This window comes from Cervus canadensis, chromosome 28, assembly GCF_019320065.1.
Source record: "Cervus canadensis isolate Bull #8, Minnesota chromosome 28, ASM1932006v1, whole genome shotgun sequence".
Classification (NCBI taxonomy): domain Eukaryota; kingdom Metazoa; phylum Chordata; class Mammalia; order Artiodactyla; family Cervidae; genus Cervus; species Cervus canadensis.
This window is the reverse complement of record NC_057413.1, coordinates 22990227-23006934: the sequence shown is the minus strand read 5'-3', so window position 1 is coordinate 23006934 and position 16708 is coordinate 22990227. Positions and strand designations below refer to the sequence as shown.

The 16708-nt window shown below is 39.8% G+C and overlaps 6 non-coding genes across 6 annotated transcripts; 1 reads left to right on the top strand and 5 right to left on the bottom strand.

The window, feature by feature from the left end:
* Nucleotides 1-3766: 3766 nt before the first annotated feature.
* On the top strand, nt 3767-3839 carry TRNAM-CAU. The gene has a single exon. It is a non-coding gene; the product is annotated as a tRNA-Met (tRNA).
* A 1201-nt stretch (nt 3840-5040) lies between these two features.
* Nucleotides 5041-5113, bottom strand: TRNAA-AGC. Its single transcript has one exon. It is a non-coding gene; the product is annotated as a tRNA-Ala (tRNA).
* A 459-nt stretch (nt 5114-5572) lies between these two features.
* TRNAV-AAC lies at nt 5573-5645 on the bottom strand. Its single transcript has one exon. It is a non-coding gene; the product is annotated as a tRNA-Val (tRNA).
* A 2288-nt stretch (nt 5646-7933) lies between these two features.
* On the bottom strand, nt 7934-8006 carry TRNAM-CAU. The gene has a single exon. It is a non-coding gene; the product is annotated as a tRNA-Met (tRNA).
* Nucleotides 8007-10002: 1996 nt separating this feature from the next.
* TRNAA-AGC lies at nt 10003-10075 on the bottom strand. Its single transcript has one exon. It is a non-coding gene; the product is annotated as a tRNA-Ala (tRNA).
* Nucleotides 10076-12681: 2606 nt separating this feature from the next.
* Nucleotides 12682-12754, bottom strand: TRNAM-CAU. The gene has a single exon. It is a non-coding gene; the product is annotated as a tRNA-Met (tRNA).
* Between the last annotated feature and the right edge of the window lie 3954 nt (nt 12755-16708).

Here is a 16708-nt window from a genome sequence, read left to right as displayed (position 1 = left end):
GGCGTGAGTTTGAGCAAGCTCCGCGAGTTGGTGATGGACAGGGAAGCCTGGCGTGCTGCAGTCAATGGGGTCGCAAAGAGTTGGACACAACTGAACGACTAAACTGAATTGAACTAGTGGATTAAACAATACAGATTTATTGTTTTTCAGTTCTGTAGTTCAGAAGTCTAATTCAGGGCACACTGGGTTAAAATCAAGGTGTTGACACTGCTGTGTTCCTTTCTGAAGAATTTGCTTCCTGCAGCTCTTGGCTCATAGACTTCTTCCTCCAAAGCCTGCAATGAAGGCACATTTTCTTCGCATGTCACATCTCTCTAAGTCTTATGTCATTGCATAACTAAGACTATAGCTGGAAACCTTCTCTACTCTTAAGGACTCATAGGATTATATTGGGCTCACCAGTGTATTTCCTTATCTCAAGTTTGTAACCTTGATCACATCCACAAAGTCCTTTTTGCCATTAAGGCAATAAATTCACAGGTTGACTGTACTGATCACTGATGTCAGGGGAGGGCTCTGACTGCTTGGAGGGAAACAAAGATCATCATTATTGCCAATCACCAGAAATAGAAGTCCAGTCTGCTCACTGCACCCTGGTATCAGAGTCACCACGGAAAACACAACACAATCAAGCACAGGATAGAATAAAACTTTACTTCCATAGAGAAGAGACAGAGAAAGGTCAGCTTTAGTATGTCTGTCAGCTCCCCATGTCTAGCAGGTCCACACAGCAGCTATGCATACCCCTCTCATGCCACAGTAGGGCCACAACCCCTTCCCTGGGGAGTCTGAAATGCTGGAAGCTGTAAGCAGGCCTGAGGGTCATTGATGAACACGTAAGCTTAACAAAAGAATACATATTAACTATGAAACAGGGAAATAGATTCTCACATAGGGCTATAAGCCCGACATAGGCTATGTGGGCTGTTTATCACTTGGTCAGGATGTGTTTCAGGCAGAAGGCCCATTCTTATCTGACCAAATAGGGACTAAAAGACTGCACAGGAGACTGCCTTTCTCATCGCCCCTCCATTCTACTGAAACAATAGATAAAGCATGTCCAATCTGGTAGGACCCTTGTTGTTGTTTAGACACAAAGTGTTGTCCAACTCCTTTGAGACCGCATGGACTGTAGCCCACCAGGCTCCTATGTCCATGGGATTTCCCAGGCAAGAATACTACAGTGAGTAGCCATTTCCTTATACAGAAGATCTTCTCAACCCAGAGACTGAATCTGCGTCTCCTGCATTGGGAGGCAGGTTCTTTGCTTGAGCCACTAGGGAAGCCAGGTAGGAACCTAGTCTACCTCAAGTTTGGAAGGTAGTCTACCTCATAAGTTGGGTCCAGTGGGTTCCCTGAACAATCTGGCAGTTCACTGGCAGAGACTTTATGTCGTTTTGAGAGAGCATACTACCAGAATCACCAAGAGAAATAGACACAGGATTATGGCCAGTCCCCCCTGGAGCCTGTTCCTCAACTATGAACCCCAACTGCCAGGGCTGAGGCAGCTAAAGAGGCCAAAGAATGACATGGCCTTTAGGTATGACATCTAAAGCTCAAGCCAAAATAGCAAAAGTAAACCATACAGAATTCGAACCTGCCACTTCACACAACCATAAGAATATTCAAAGAAATAAATGTCTATATGTGGGGAAAAAAGAGCTAGGACAAGGTTGAAGATAAGGTTCATTTCCTACGTGAGGCCACTCCTTCAAGATTTGGAAAGCTCTGTTTTATCTAGAACATAGAAAAAACAGAGAAGAATAAAATGAGGAAACAGGGAATATGTTCTAAAGGAGAAAACAAGATAAAACCTCTGGGGGTGGAGGGTTGTAACAGTAAGATGGAGATAAGTAATTTACTTGATAAATAGTTTAAAGTAATGGGTCGTAAAAATTGTCACCAAACTTGGGCGAATGGATGAGCACAATGAAAACCTCAACAAAGAGATAGAAAATATAAGAAAGTACCAAACAGAAGTCACAGAGCTGAAGAAAACAAATTTGAAGTGAAAAACTCACTAGAGGCTTTCATAGCGGCTTCTTTTCCCGGAGCGGATAGTCTCTTGCTCCCTCTTGTGTTTATCGATGGTATTGCAGGCTCTGTGGTGCGGCCTCAAGCTGTCAAACTCTCCTTTGTTTTCAGGGTCCCCCAAGCATCCAAAGTATGAGAGTTTGGTATGAGCACTTCTAGTCAAGTGAGAAAGAAACCAGTCCCTTGGGCAGACTCCCCCCAACCCCTGAAAACCCAGAATGTTTGGCATATGTTCCATTCTTCCCTTTCCGTCCGAAGAGAGAAGTAATAAATTGGTCATTTTCTTCTGATCTCGCTGTTTTGTCAACTTGGAGGAAAATCTGCAGTGGGTAGAACACCATAGTTTTATTTATCCATTTCAATGCAGCTGTTCCTGGCTCTGCACTACTTGGGGGTACTGCGACTTCCTAACTGGTTTCTGGAGAGCTCATAAAAGCTTTTTGGACCATATACTGATGTTAAATTGGTGTCTCTGTCAGGGAACAAGGTCTGTGGCTTTCTATTTTGCCATCTTGCTGATGGTCATCCCTTCTCAGCAGTATAATTTAAAGCTCTAGAATTTATATATATTCATTTTAGGAGGCTGCCTCTGATGGTAATAAAATATGGCGAGGTTTTGTTACTATCTTCTATATGGATTTAATTCTAAGCAATAAGTTAAAGTTCTATTTAATATTCAAACATTTTCAACACTTGGCTATACCTCCATCAATTTCTTTCTACTGACTATCAGGGATGGTCATCTGACTGAACACTGGCTTGTTTAGTGACAATTGTGATAATTTCTATCTACAGGAGAGGAGGTTGGGTAGGGGACCCATGATTTAAAAAATGAATGCATAAATACATGAGAATTTTTTACCTATAAATTCAAGATTTATAGAAAAGATTCAGGAAGTCTTATTCACCAAAATCTGGGACTATAAAAAGAAATCCATAGCCAGTTACATTACAGTGAAACTGTAAAAGAAGAGGAGAAAAAGGAGAGGAAGAAGAGGGGCAAGAGTACCAAAATGACACTAATGACTAGCAACAATTCTCAAAAAATAGAAAAGAGATTGCCTGCAAACATGACACTGTTAGCTAGAAAATAGCTAAGGTAATTTTCAAATTGAAGAAATAAAATAACTCTTCAACTAAAATTACACTTAGTGACTCTATTTTTGAATGATAGTGATATAAAGATAGCATGAGACAAAAGAAAATTTGAGAGTTTATCTCACAGAGACCCTCAATAAAGGAAATCTCAAGAATATCCTATAAAAGGAAGGAAATTTTCATAGATATATTTCTCAGTAAATATTTTCAGAGACATTGCTCTAGACTTTTTGGACAAATCAGTAAACAAAAAATACAAAGAATTTGCATTCTATTAGACTTACAGTGCAAATCATGGTGAGAAAATGCATAGACAAAAACATAGGTAAATCCAAACACACATTAACTTTTTGAAAAATAACCCCAAGTTGTACTTTGGAAAATATGGTAGAACTAAAATATTGAGCAAAAAAAATTACATACATGTTTCAAGGTGTGAAAATTTTTCTGTACATTCACCCAACTACTATTTGGTGAGAGTTTATTATTTCAGAGAGAAGACTCTGGATGGTGAAAATGTTAACTCTGAGGAACCAATGATCCAGATGAACAGAAAACAAGAGCAGCACCAGCCAGAGGGCAAGCACTGACTTAGATAGTTTCTTTATAGCCTAGCCAAAAGTTTGCTTTCAGCGCCTTCTTAGCGCAGTGGGCAGCGCGTCAGTCTCATAATCTGAAGGTCCTGAGTTCGAGCCTCAGAGAGGGCATGACTTTTTTCTTTCGTTTGCTTTTCCTTAGGCGCGTTCATTTTCCTCGAGTCTGTTTTTGTATTCATTTGTCTCTGGGATGCAGTTTGCTCTGCTGTGAAGTATCAAGGCGTGAGATTGCGTCAGTTTTCTCACGATAACCGTTCCGGGTCCCCATTTAGACGAGCACTCCCGCAATGGCTGTTTCTCCGGAAGTTCTAGAGATGCTCCGCCTTGACGGCAGTGACACTTGGGTCTTCAGATTAGTCCCGAAAAACCAAGGAGGGCATAAAACTTCTAGTGCTGAAATAACCACGAGCTGAAAATAGACTGTCGCGGCGAACTGTACTCCACTAACTTCACTGACTGGTGCCTGCCGGGTCCATGCCCGCATTCTCCGCCTGCGCGTCTCCTTGAGCCCTTGGTCGGCAACCGCAACTTCCCAGTTGACTACAGCTCAATACAGATGTAGAACACATTGACTTTTGGAGGGGCAGGGAGAGTCTTCAATTTTTTTTTTTTTTTAATGAGCCTGAAGAAGACAGAGAAATATTGGACATTGAAATATTGGACGTGTGACAAATCGGATCTTTCTGATTCCCCACTCCCCCTCGTATGGTTTCACACATGTCAGAGCTGGAGATACATTAACTGACGAGCCAACTTTGTAGCCAGTGGAGGAAAATAGTGGAAGAGAGGTGAGGGGTCTCGAGCAGGCCGAGATGCTCAAAGAGGAAGAAAGTCTGTGGGAGGCTGAGCTGGTCATTTTCCATCTTAGCAACTCGAGGTTGTTGTTCAGGATCAGAGCCACTCATTCACCCCTCGTGGGTGCATCCAGAAGTTAACTAATAACTTCACGTATTTGCTTCCTATAAGGTCTTTCCCGAGATTTTTGGTTACTTGGGGCACTCGGTTTCAGCCCCTGACAAGAAAGTTGAGGCTTTATTGACCCTGCCCTGCCCTGCGCTTCTCAGGACTGGGCCGCCTTGCGGCCAAGTGCATGAAGAAACGGAGGGAAAAAAGAGGAATTGGGCATATCCCTTGAGATGACCCACCTATTCTGTAGCAGAATACAAGCCATACGTTGGTAGTAGATGTACGAACCAGTAGAGCCATCGCTATCTTGTCTTGTCCTTTCCCTAAGAAGAGTCTAAAGTGTCTAATTTCTGGAGATTTCCTTATGGAGATTGGAAGATTGGAGCGCCTCTGTTGAGACTAAAACTGGAGGATGTGGGCATTGATCCCACTACCTCTCGCATGCTAAGCGAGCGCTCTACCATTTGAGCTAATCCCCCACCCTGAATCCTTCTGTTTCACTTCTCCCCCCACCCTCCAGTTTATCAGCACACCCTCTCCATTATTCCTTCTTTTGGGTGGTCCAAACTTCAGGAAATGTCAAGCCTATTAATGGGAATCAGAATTTGGGCTAAGGGCACACGGTCTCAGAGATGCCGTGAGGGAAGAGGGCAATTGGTACCTATTTCTCTGCCAGGAAAGGAGAAAGTAGCCATAGGATAAATTTGGCACTCCAAAGGTTCCCGTTTCAGATTTTCTGGGACAGAAGAGAACACGTCCCAGTTGGGAGGAGTCATCCAGAACCATCAGCTAATGCGACGAGACTATCTCAGGATGATTATCTGTTTCTTAAAAATAGGGCCCAAACAACAAAAAGAAGTGGGTTGATAACTCGTTCCTTTTAGGGGAGGCGGTGAGCTGATGTTTTCCTGGATGACTGAAAGTAAAAGAATAGCTATTGTTTCCGCCCGGTTTCGAACCGGGGACCTCTCGCGTGTTAGGCGAGCGTGATGACCACTACACTACGGAAACTCACATCATACCCCATTTTTGAGATAAGCAGTTCATGCTAAGGTGGCTCATGAAAGGTTTCACATCTACATCATATAAGAGAATAACCAAAACAAACAAACAAAAAAACCCTGTTACAAATAAGACCTATCAAAAATAAGAAGTGAGATCCTATGAAAGAAAAAAAAAAAAATACGGACATTGAGGTGTGAGGATAAAGAATCAAAAAGGTGGAAGTAACAGTCAAGATGGTAGGAATTCCTATGTTCAGAAATATACCTGTGTAGTTGGAGTGGAGTGTGCTAGTGTGTGTGTGTGTGTGTGTAAAATAGACATGGAGAGAAACAGTGATTGAAAAAGCCTAGACACATGAAGGTACATTGGGGGAAAAATTGGGGAGGCTTAAGAACCTTCGAAAAACATGCAGGCATATGGCTTTAAAATCAAAATATTTTATGAAACTTTTTTTATTTTGAATGCCAAATAGGTAGGAAATGGAGAAAATAGAATTAGAAAGAAAAAGAAGTTGTAAGATCTTAAACGATTGAGGTTTATTCTTTAAGCTCTGAGATTAATAATAGCAAGAGTCCTTCTGTACCTGTGGCCTAGTACACTAGCTGGCTCGGAATACATCCTTCATAAACACAGAATGGACAAAGGCATAGGTTCACGAGAAGAAAGAGAAAGATTCTGGAGAGCTGTGCGGGAAGGATCTACAGTATTTAAGCACATATCAAGATATTGGGTGTAGAGATTTGAAGGAGAAGAAAGAGTCAAAGGCATGTAGAATACTTGAATCTGGGTGGTAAACACAAGTGATTGTGAATTAATATCTGATGCATGGAAGATTAAATCCTCTCATTTATAATAATAGTGAATTAACAAATGAATTGTTCTGGAGGAAAAGACTAAGTGCAGGGTTAAAGGAAAAGGCTACATTTTAGTATAGAAAAAAAAAATCAGCTTTGCGCTTCTGGTTTTGCTCTGGAGAGCCACGCGAACTGAAAAAAAAGAAGGTTCAACTATTCTAAGCTTCAATTTTCTCTGTAAAATGGGAATAATGATATTTGGATGAACTGCAAAGCTAAATCAAACAACTTGCATAAGATTAATAAACATGTAGTATAATTTTTAGCACCCACTGCTGAAAAACGAGTTTTTTTATTCCTCTTCATTCTTTTGTATTCGGTATTCCAAGTCCCCAGTGGTGGTCATTCATCTCTCAAAGGGTCAGAGAGGCAGCAAATAGAAAGAGGTAACTAGCATGGTGCTTTCTGCAGCCTGAAGGTGCCTCCCTTCCTTGAACCCTTAAGGGGAAGCAACAGCAAGGTCAAATCTGCAGGAAGGAAGCTCTGGACAAACTAACCTTCAGAAATCCAACTCTGAGTATCATTTTGGTAATGTGTATAAGAAGTAAAACAGAGTATCATTTCTCTTTCACATTTTAAAGGAAAATCAACTGGGCAAAGTTGGAATCCCACAATCCGTAATCACATATGTCACCATATTGTCTCTGGTCCCCAAAGAATAAAGTGGTTTCAAGATATTTGATTATCCTGAAAAGGCTACTACACCATCTACACTGTCAGCAGGCCAGAAGTGACCCCTGTCTCTGCTTTCTCCCTCCAGCCTCCAAGCTCACAATGCCAGAGATAAAGTGTAAGAACCCTCACAAACCACATTAGTTGAATCTTCAAGCTCCCTGCATCCTGCCACTCTAAAAGACATGAAAGATGGAGGGATGTAGCTCCACAAGGAAGGAAATTTGGAGATTTTATTCACTCTTGATTCACTGCACCCAGAATAGTGGTGTAAACAAGAATTATTTGTTTCATGATTAAAAGAATAAATGATTTTACATCTTCCATTCCTTAATTGCCATTGAGTGTCCTTTAGAGCACCAATGTGAAAGAGCAGTCTTCTATCAGATGGAGAAGACACAAAAATATCATATTTTTGTGATGTGGTCTACATTACTTCATCTATGATTTTACTGAAGTTACTGGGGAGTGCAACAGACTTGAAATCTAGTATTACACTCCTGAGCAAATAATGGATCCTTTATCAAATGCTTATCTGGCAGCATTTGATCATTTTACTTTGTTGTTCAGTCCCTCAATTGTGTCTGACGCTTTGCGACGCCATGAATTGCAGCACCCCAGGCTTCCCTGTACTTCACTAACTCCCGGGGTTATTTTATGTTGATTTTTTGTTTGTTCCTTTCGGTTTGGTTTTGGTGCAGCCTGTATACGTTTTCTTTTTAGCAGAGTTAACATTAGATTAGTTCGACTGCGGAGGAAAAAACAAGCTGCCCTCTCTGAGGCTCGAACTCAGGACCTTCAGATTATGAGACTGACGCGCTGCCTACTGCGCTAAGAAGGCAGACAAGATAATGTTCTTACATTCTAATTAAAATATGAAATGATATTTTTCAGGCACATCTATCAGTTTCCAGCTTTTAAAAATGTAACCAATGTTCTTTGAAAACCATTCCATATATGACAGTGCTGCATCCGGCGGATTCTACGCTCTGAAATGATGGCGTCCACACCTTTACGGTATACATCCACCAGTTGGACACTCTGGCCAGCAAGACCAGGAACAATCCTGACTTTTGCGGCTCTTTTCCTCTCTTGTGTTCCAGTGATTGGCCTCTTCTCTCCCTCAGAGATCTCACTCTTGCTGCTTCTAAGTCGCTTCAGTCGTGTCCGACTCTGTGCGACTCTAGAGACGGCAGCCCACAGGCTCCCCCGTCCCTGGGATTCTCCAGGCAAGAACACTGGAGTGGGTCTCACTCTTGCACTTTCTTTATATTCAAAAGAAACTTAGGAGATCCCCAGTTAATATTAATTCACTGACTGAGTGAATGAATACTCCTCAAGTTTGTCTACACTCCATATGTCTTTGTCTCACTCTACATCTCCACTTGCATGAACAGGACAGGAGATGTTCTTTCTACAAAAACCACAGACTGGAAAAAAAACAAAAACCAAAAAACCACAGACAGACTTAACAAAAAAGCTGTTTTTCTTCAGCCTTTTGGGCTGTTAATTAGACTAAGAGATTTATGAAGATTATTTCATATATTCCAATTGAATTGTGACAACTAGGTGTCATAATTTGCATTTCCCACATGTGTTGGCAACTGAGAGAAGTTAAGTAATGTGTCTGCTAAGCCGTAAAGTCTGAATTGAGAAGCAGATTATTTAATTCCAAATTATGTTATTTTTTTCTGCTCCAGCAGATAATCTCACTGTACATTCTTCTCCACAATAGCTCATTCATACACACTGTAATTCCCAATCTCTGCTGGCGTTTCAGGCTTAGACTTCCAAGTCAAACTTTGGCTCATTCTCTTCCTTCAAAATCCACTTTCACTGAATAATATTGGCAAAGCTGAACACTATTTTGTGAAGCTCTCTTGAATCTATCACTTCCTTTCCATTTAGTCAGCTCATATTCATTGGGGAGCTGCTATGTGCCTGGCACTGCAGTAGCTTCAGGTATTTCAGAAGGAATCTGATCACCCAGACATCTGGAGCTAGAAGGATGTATATGTGCAAGGGACAATCCTTTTCCAGATTCACCACTTTGAGTCTTCCTGGCATTTACAACTAAATAATGACTTTAAAAATATATGTTCATGATGTCCCTCTGCTTCACTCTGACCATTCTTGATTTTTTAGTTTTGATATGATCTTGCTTTTCTCTCAACTCTTTGGCTCTTCTTTCCACCGTTCTATATTGTGATTTTGCTCTATCGGGTCAATTAGATCCACTGGTGAATGGTGTAGTTTAGTTAACTACTAGATCTATCATTAATGAGAGAGAAGTTTTGACACCTATGATGATAACTGTGGGTTTCTCTATTTTTCCTTTCAAGTTTATCAGTTTCAGTTCATGAATTTTGAAGTTCAGTGATCAGGGACATATACACACAGGATAGTTTATTTCATTGGTAAGCTAACACCTTATAATTATGTAACTTCTCACTTAATAACTGAAAATTTGAAATCTACTTTGTCTGACATTAATATATCCACTTCAGCTGTTTTTTGATTAATACTCTGTGGTGTTTGTTTTCCCATATTGACCCTGCTCTGCCCTACGCTTCTCAGGATTAGTCAGCCTTGCAGCCAAGTTGCAGGAAGAAACAGGAATAAAGAGAGCATTTGGGCATATTCCTTGAGATGACAAGCTATTCTGAACAAACAGAAAGCAGATTATAGGTTGATAGTAGATATATATACCAAAAGGACAAGTAGAGCTGGTCTCGTCCTTGCCCAGAGGAGAGTGCAATGTGTGTTTTCTCCTTTTTTTGTATAGGTTGCAAGATTTGTGGTTGTCAGCTGGAGCTCCTTGTTGAAGGAGCCAAAACTGGAGAATGTGGGTATTGATCCCACTACCTCTCACATGCTAAGCGAGCGCTCTACCACTTGAGCTAATTCCCCACCCTCATGTATATCTTTTTTCCTCTAGCTTTTCAGAGTACCATCTCCACTTTATTTACTCTTCTGAGCAGCCTGAACTTCAGAAAATATCAAGGTCCTTAAAGTGAAACCAGGACTGGACTAAGGGCACAACTTCTCAAAGATGCCTAAGGCAATAGTGCGATTGGTATCTATGCCTCTGCTGAGGAAGGGAGGAGAAGTCACCATGGGAAAAAGAAGAGACAGAGGCAACATTCTGGGGTTTCACTGTTGACTGAAGAGAAACCAGAAATTAAGAACCCATGTAGAAAAAAATGGTTGAAAGAAAATACATGCAAAAGGAAATAGGCTTTTAATTTGTTCTAGTTTTCACCCAACTTTAAACTGTTATCCTGGAGAAGGGAATGGCCACCGACTCCAGTATTCTGCCTGGTGAATCCCATGGACAGAGGAGCCTGGTAGGTCACAGAGTCGGACACAAATGAGTGACTAACACTAAACTGCTATCTGTTGTGACTTTTGTAACAGTAGTCCTAAATACCTGTGTTCCCTTACATCTTTTTTTGTTATTCACTAATTCAGTTCAGTTCAGTTCACTAATTAGAAAGCAGAAAATTCTGTCTGGGAAAATTTCAAGTTATATAAACTGCCATTCATCAATAAAATTTAAAACATCAAGTAAGGCATAACGAAAGAGCAAAATAAATTGATAGAACCAGAGAGTAACATTTTGGAAGTTAATAAAATAATTTATTAATTTGATCTACCTATTTCCTATCCTTACCTAATACTTCCATTTCAAGGCCGAAGCCATGTTTATGCCTTAACTCCAGGCAATGAGGACACAATGATTTGGGCCTATAGATCCTTATATTCTAGAGGAGAGACAGGAAATTTAATTGAAAATTCATAAGACAATTTCTAAAACACAGTGCTTGTAAGGAAGGTGGCATAAGTTGATGGACATATTGAAATCACGATAAGAGGCATTAGCTAGGGAGGGGGTTCTCAGAAGCAAAGTAACATTTGACTTAGGGGCTGAGTGCCAAGAAGTAGGCATATTACTAAGTCTGATTCAAAATGAGAAGTTATATTAGTCAGGATCTGAGAAGTGAAGAGAAGTCCTCTGTGTGCAGTTGGGAAACCCAGACAGAACCCAGTTGCCAAATGCCCACAGAAAAGTCAAAATGTAAGAAAATTTCCAGCTCATTTCAAGACTGTGGAGCCAAAGGCCTAACCAAATGGTGGGCTTGCTGAAGGACCACCCTTTCACAGAGCCTCCAAGGGCATCATCCATAGGATTCTTTGTGCCTGAAGAAGCTTAAGATCAGGTTAAAGGAAAGGGAAGTCTTTCAGTGAAAAGCAAAGTGCAAGGGCTGTTCACAGTTCTGCATGGTAGAATCATGACCCTCTTTAACGTTCCTTCCTGTTTTGGGACTTCATCAGGATCTGATCACTAATGCTGTGAAATATATTTCCTGTATTACCTGCTGGAATCCCTCCTGCCTCATTTAAAACATTTTAGCTGCCTGTGCAAAGAGGAAAAACTCTATTTGGGATTCTATATGTGGAAGTCAAATATCACCAGATTGTTTCAATTCTTGGAGATATTTCTGAAGGTGTTAATTTGGACTGTCATTACAGGTACTATGATGGTTGGGTTGAAATGGATGGGTAAGAAACTTCCATAACAAAGAACTACCCAAAGATCCTACTCCTATTCTTGTTCATGAGTTTGCTCTAAGAATTCCCCTGATTTCACATCTTCTTTTTTATTTTGTTTTTGACAATCTGGATCTTTGTGGTTCCCTCTCAGACCCAGGCCACTCAGTCCTCAGACCCACAAGTTCTGTTGTCCATCCTGTCTCTTTAAATCCCTCAAGAGACTTCTCTCTTTCCCCAGGTCAATAGGTCCCATAAATGTCGATTACAAAATAGCCTTCTTTTCACCAGATTCTATTTACAAGGATGGGAGGTCCACTCTCCCATTAGCCAAAAGTCATGAATGTTGAAAAGGAAAGGCCAGCATACTCCAGTACAGATCATGCTCACTCCCTTCACAGCACGTTTTTTTTTTTCCTTATTGTAGCATAATGAGAAAGTGGGTGCGTGCGTGCTTAGTCACTCAGGTGAGTCCAACTGTTTGCGACAAAGAGTATTATTGGTCAAAGACCAAGTCTGTGCTCTCTTCTGGGTGAAATAAGAAAAGAACCAGAAATTTATAAATCATCATTTTAAAAAGAAATCCAATATTTCCTGAAGTTGGGTTCAGGAAAGAACCTCTGAGGACTCAGGTCCTGTGGAGAAGGAATGATAGAGCAAAACTGGTGGAAACAAGTATCTTTCCCATTAGCTTTGAGTGCAAAGAAGTCTTTGTAACATTTAACCTAATTCCCATGTTCTAACTCTCTTTTTGATCTGAGATCTTTCTGGTGAATCTAAACTTCTTCACCAATGATTTTACTGAAGTTACTGGGAATTGCAAGAAATTTAAAATCTAATTTCAACTTTCTAAGCAAATATTCAGTCATTTTTCAAATGTTTTGCTGGTGCCCACCTAATTTTACTTGCTGTTGGGTTTTTCCTGCAACATAACTAAAGTTATGGCCAGGCCAAAAAGTATGATCTGCCCTCTCTGAGGCTCGAACTCAGGACCTTCAGATTATGAGACTGACGCGCTGCCTACTGCGCTAAGAGGGCAGATAGGATAAATAGTTCCTATTGAAAGTAGAGAGGAAATAGTATTTTCCAACCACCCACACTTTTATCAGTTCCTAGTTTTTAATAAATACTTGAAAATCATTCCAATAAACCAATGACAAATCCAGTGGTTTCCGCACTAGGAATGATGCAGTCCAAGCCTTTCCAGTATACACCCAAAAAATAAGATTATCTGGGCTGCATGGCTAGGGACAATTAATGTGCTGTCTTCTTAGCCTTGTGTTCCAAAGATGTGCTTTTTCCTGCTCTCAGAAATCTCAGCTGATCTTACATTTTCCATGATCTCATTGGTGAAAGAAACATAGGAATTGCCTAGTTAATATTAGTTCACTGACTGAATCAATAGTCCTCAAGTCTGGACTTCTCTGTCTTACTCCACATCTCCATTCATACCTACATGGCTAGAGACATTCTTCCTGCAAAAACCACAAACTGACAAAAAGCTACCTTGTGTTTTCAGCCTTACATACTAATTCATACGAAGAGATTTATGGAGATTATTTCATATAGTCCACTTGAATTTAGGTAATAAACCTATGTATCATATTTTGTACTTTTCAGACAAAATGATGGCTCAGAGAAGTTAAGTAATATTTCTGTTAAACAGCAAAGTATGAATTGAGAGAAATTATTAGATTCCAAATTGTGAGTTCTCTCTCTACTCCAGCTCACACCCACTATCTAATTCCCAACTTCTGTGCTGGAGTTTTGGGCTTAGACTTCCAAGTCCTTCAAAACCCATATCAAATGATCTGCCAAATACTAAACATTATTCTTGTGCAGCTTTTTTGAATCTATCACTTCCTTTCCGTTCATTCAGTGCATTATTGTTGTGGAGCTACAGTGTTAGGCACTGTAGCAGGTTCAGGGGACTGAGAGGGAATCTGATTACTCCAGGCCTCAGGAATAGGAAGGATAAATATGGAAAAGGAATGATCCACTTCCAGTTTCACCACTTTCAGTCTCCCTGGCATTTACAGCTAAATAACTCTTTCTGAAATACTACTTTTCTGCTGACATTTTTTGGTTTCTTTGTTTTGATATAATTTTGCTTTTCTCTCAACTCTTTGATCCTTCTTTCTACTGACTCTACAACTTTACTTAATAAGGTCATTTAGATTCAGTGGTGGATAGTGTTAAGTTCCACACTGTATTTTCCAATTTGTTATCTACTAGATCTAACAATTAAAGAGAGAAGATTGTTGACATCTTCAACAATAACTGAGGACTTTTCTATGTTTCTTTTCAGTTTCATTAGCTATTGCTTATGGGTTTTGAAGCTCTGTGGTCAGGGGCATACACATTTAGGATAGTTGTTTTATTAGTGAATTGACATCTTATAATTGTATAGCTTCTCAAAGCAATACCTGGAATTTTTCTCTACTTTGAAATCCACTTAGTCTTATAGTAATATATCTACTTTATTTTTTTTTATTAATGTTTGCATAGGTCTATTTCCCTATTCTTTGCTTTCCATCTCCTATGTAACTTTTAATCTTGAGTACAGCTTTTCATCTCACAACTAACTTTATTTGAAGTGAATTCCTTCTAATCATCATATATATTTTTAACATATTGTGACAAACTGATTTTATTTGATATATCTGGATTGTTAGAATGCATTAAAAATAAATTGCTGACTATAATAACTCAAATAATATTATTACTAGTAAGTTTGCTTTTAGATTTACTAAATAATTTATTAATAGCTTGTTTCCTTTGTTTCTTGTTTTTCTCTGCTCCTCTTCCTCCCTACCCTTACTTGATTCATTTAAACATTTTTAGTAGGTGGTGTATTGATTACCATATACATCCTTAGTATTTCACAGTATACTTAGAATCAATAAATTACCATTCAAGTTGTGTATAGAAACCTCACCACCATTTAGTCTCTTTACCACAACCCCTTCATATAGTACATATAGATACAATGAAAATTCCGTCAGACAATGTAATGATTTTCACTTTCAAGCATCAAACATACTTTAAAGAATTAAAGAGGAACATAAAAATCTATTATGCTTTCCCAGCTATTTCCTTCTCTTCTATGGTTCCAGTGACAAATTGAAATCATAAGGGAGTAATCACAGTTCAGGCATACAAAAATGGGGAGGATGGCCATTGAGGATCTGGCCTTGGACCAGTCCCTATATCACTGTACCAAACCCAGGGCCACCACCAACCATAGTCGGAACAACATCCACCAGCTGCAAACTTGTAGTCTCAAGGTTCCCCCTTGTAACTAAGTAACCATTGCAGACTCTAACCAATTCTTGCTTAATAAGCTGTCTTTCTTCTTGTTAGCATCAATTACAATGCTAGACAAACAACTTATGTCACTGTGTGGCCTTGCAGTTTTTTCCCTTCAATAAGCTTCCTTCATTTTGTAGTCCAGTGGAACACAACTCCTGTGCTTCTTAAATCTGTGTTTCGCAAGCTGCAGTCCTAGTAAACCTCCAATATGGGCTATTTAATTTCAAATTAGTTTCTGTTTCTGAAATTTTGGTTAACTTTCTTCATTTATACTATCCTATATATTTCCTTCTAGTATCATTTTCTTGTCTCACAGCATTACTCTTTTCTAGAATTTCCATTAGCAATGGAGTCACTCAGTTTACCTTCAAATGAGAAGGTAAACTTTATGTCTGTCTGAAGGGTATTTTTGCTATATTTAGCTATTAGATTGGCAGGTCTTTTCTTTCAAAATAACATAAAAATCATGTTATTTTGTTATGGTTCTTATAGTTTCTGATGAGAAATTAACAATCATTCAGATTGCAGTTTCCATTTCATTTTCTTCTGGTACTTTTAGAGCAATCCCCTCCCCTCCCCCCGCCCCCTCCCCCACCTTTCTAGTTTCAAGCAGTTTAATTGTCATCTGTCTGCCTATGGGTTTATTTGATTTTATCCTGCTTTAGGGTTGCTGAATGTTTTTATTCTGGTTTATATCTTTTGCCAAATTTGAGTAACCAATTCCCCCCCCTCCAATTGTTTCCCTTCCTTCCTCTATTGGGTCTCCACTGATGTGAATGTAAGCACTTTGCTGTTTTCCTGTTTGTCCCTGAAGTTCTGTCCATTTTTTAAAGTACACTTGTCTCTTTGTCATTTGGATTGAGTATTTGCTATTTTCTGTCTACACATTCTTTTTTCAGGTCTGAAGTTGCAATTTGGATGTATATTTTTTTGCAAGTACTTCTTAAAAGCTGGTGAATGTGGGTATCAATCCTACTGCCTCTCGCATGCTAAGCAAGCACTCTTCCACTTGAGCTAATTCCCCACCTTTATCAAGCTCTTTCCCCCAGTGTTTCAGAGTACCATCTCCATTATTCGCTTGAAACCAGGACTACTAAGGGCACGTCTTCCCAAAGACGACCCGAAGCAAAAGTGAGATTGGTACCTATTCCTCCTCTAAGGAAAAGGGGTGAGGAGGAGCCATGGGAAACATTCAGTGCCCCAAATTTCACGTTTCAGACTTTCTGAGATAGAAGTGAAAATGTCCCAGTTGGGAGGACTCACCCAGAACAGCCAGCTATACAACAGGACTACCTGAGGATGATTATCTGTTTCTTAAAAATGAGAGGAAAATGACAAACCAACAGGAGTGCGATGATCACTGATACCTTTTAGGGGAGAAGGTGAACTGATTTTCCCCAGATGATGGAAGGCAAAAAACACAGCTGTTTCTGCTCGGTTTCCAGCCAAGGACCTCTCGCGTGTTAGGCGAGCATGATGACCACTACACTAGGGAAGCTCATGCTTTGTTCTATTTTAAGATATTTTCCCATTGTTACTGAGGCATGTCGTGAGAAATTATATATCTACACCATATAATACAGCAATAAAAAAGTACAAAATGTTACAGATAAGAGCCATTGGAAATAAGACACAAGAGCATGTTACAGTGAAGGAAAAAATATGGGCATTGAGCAGTAC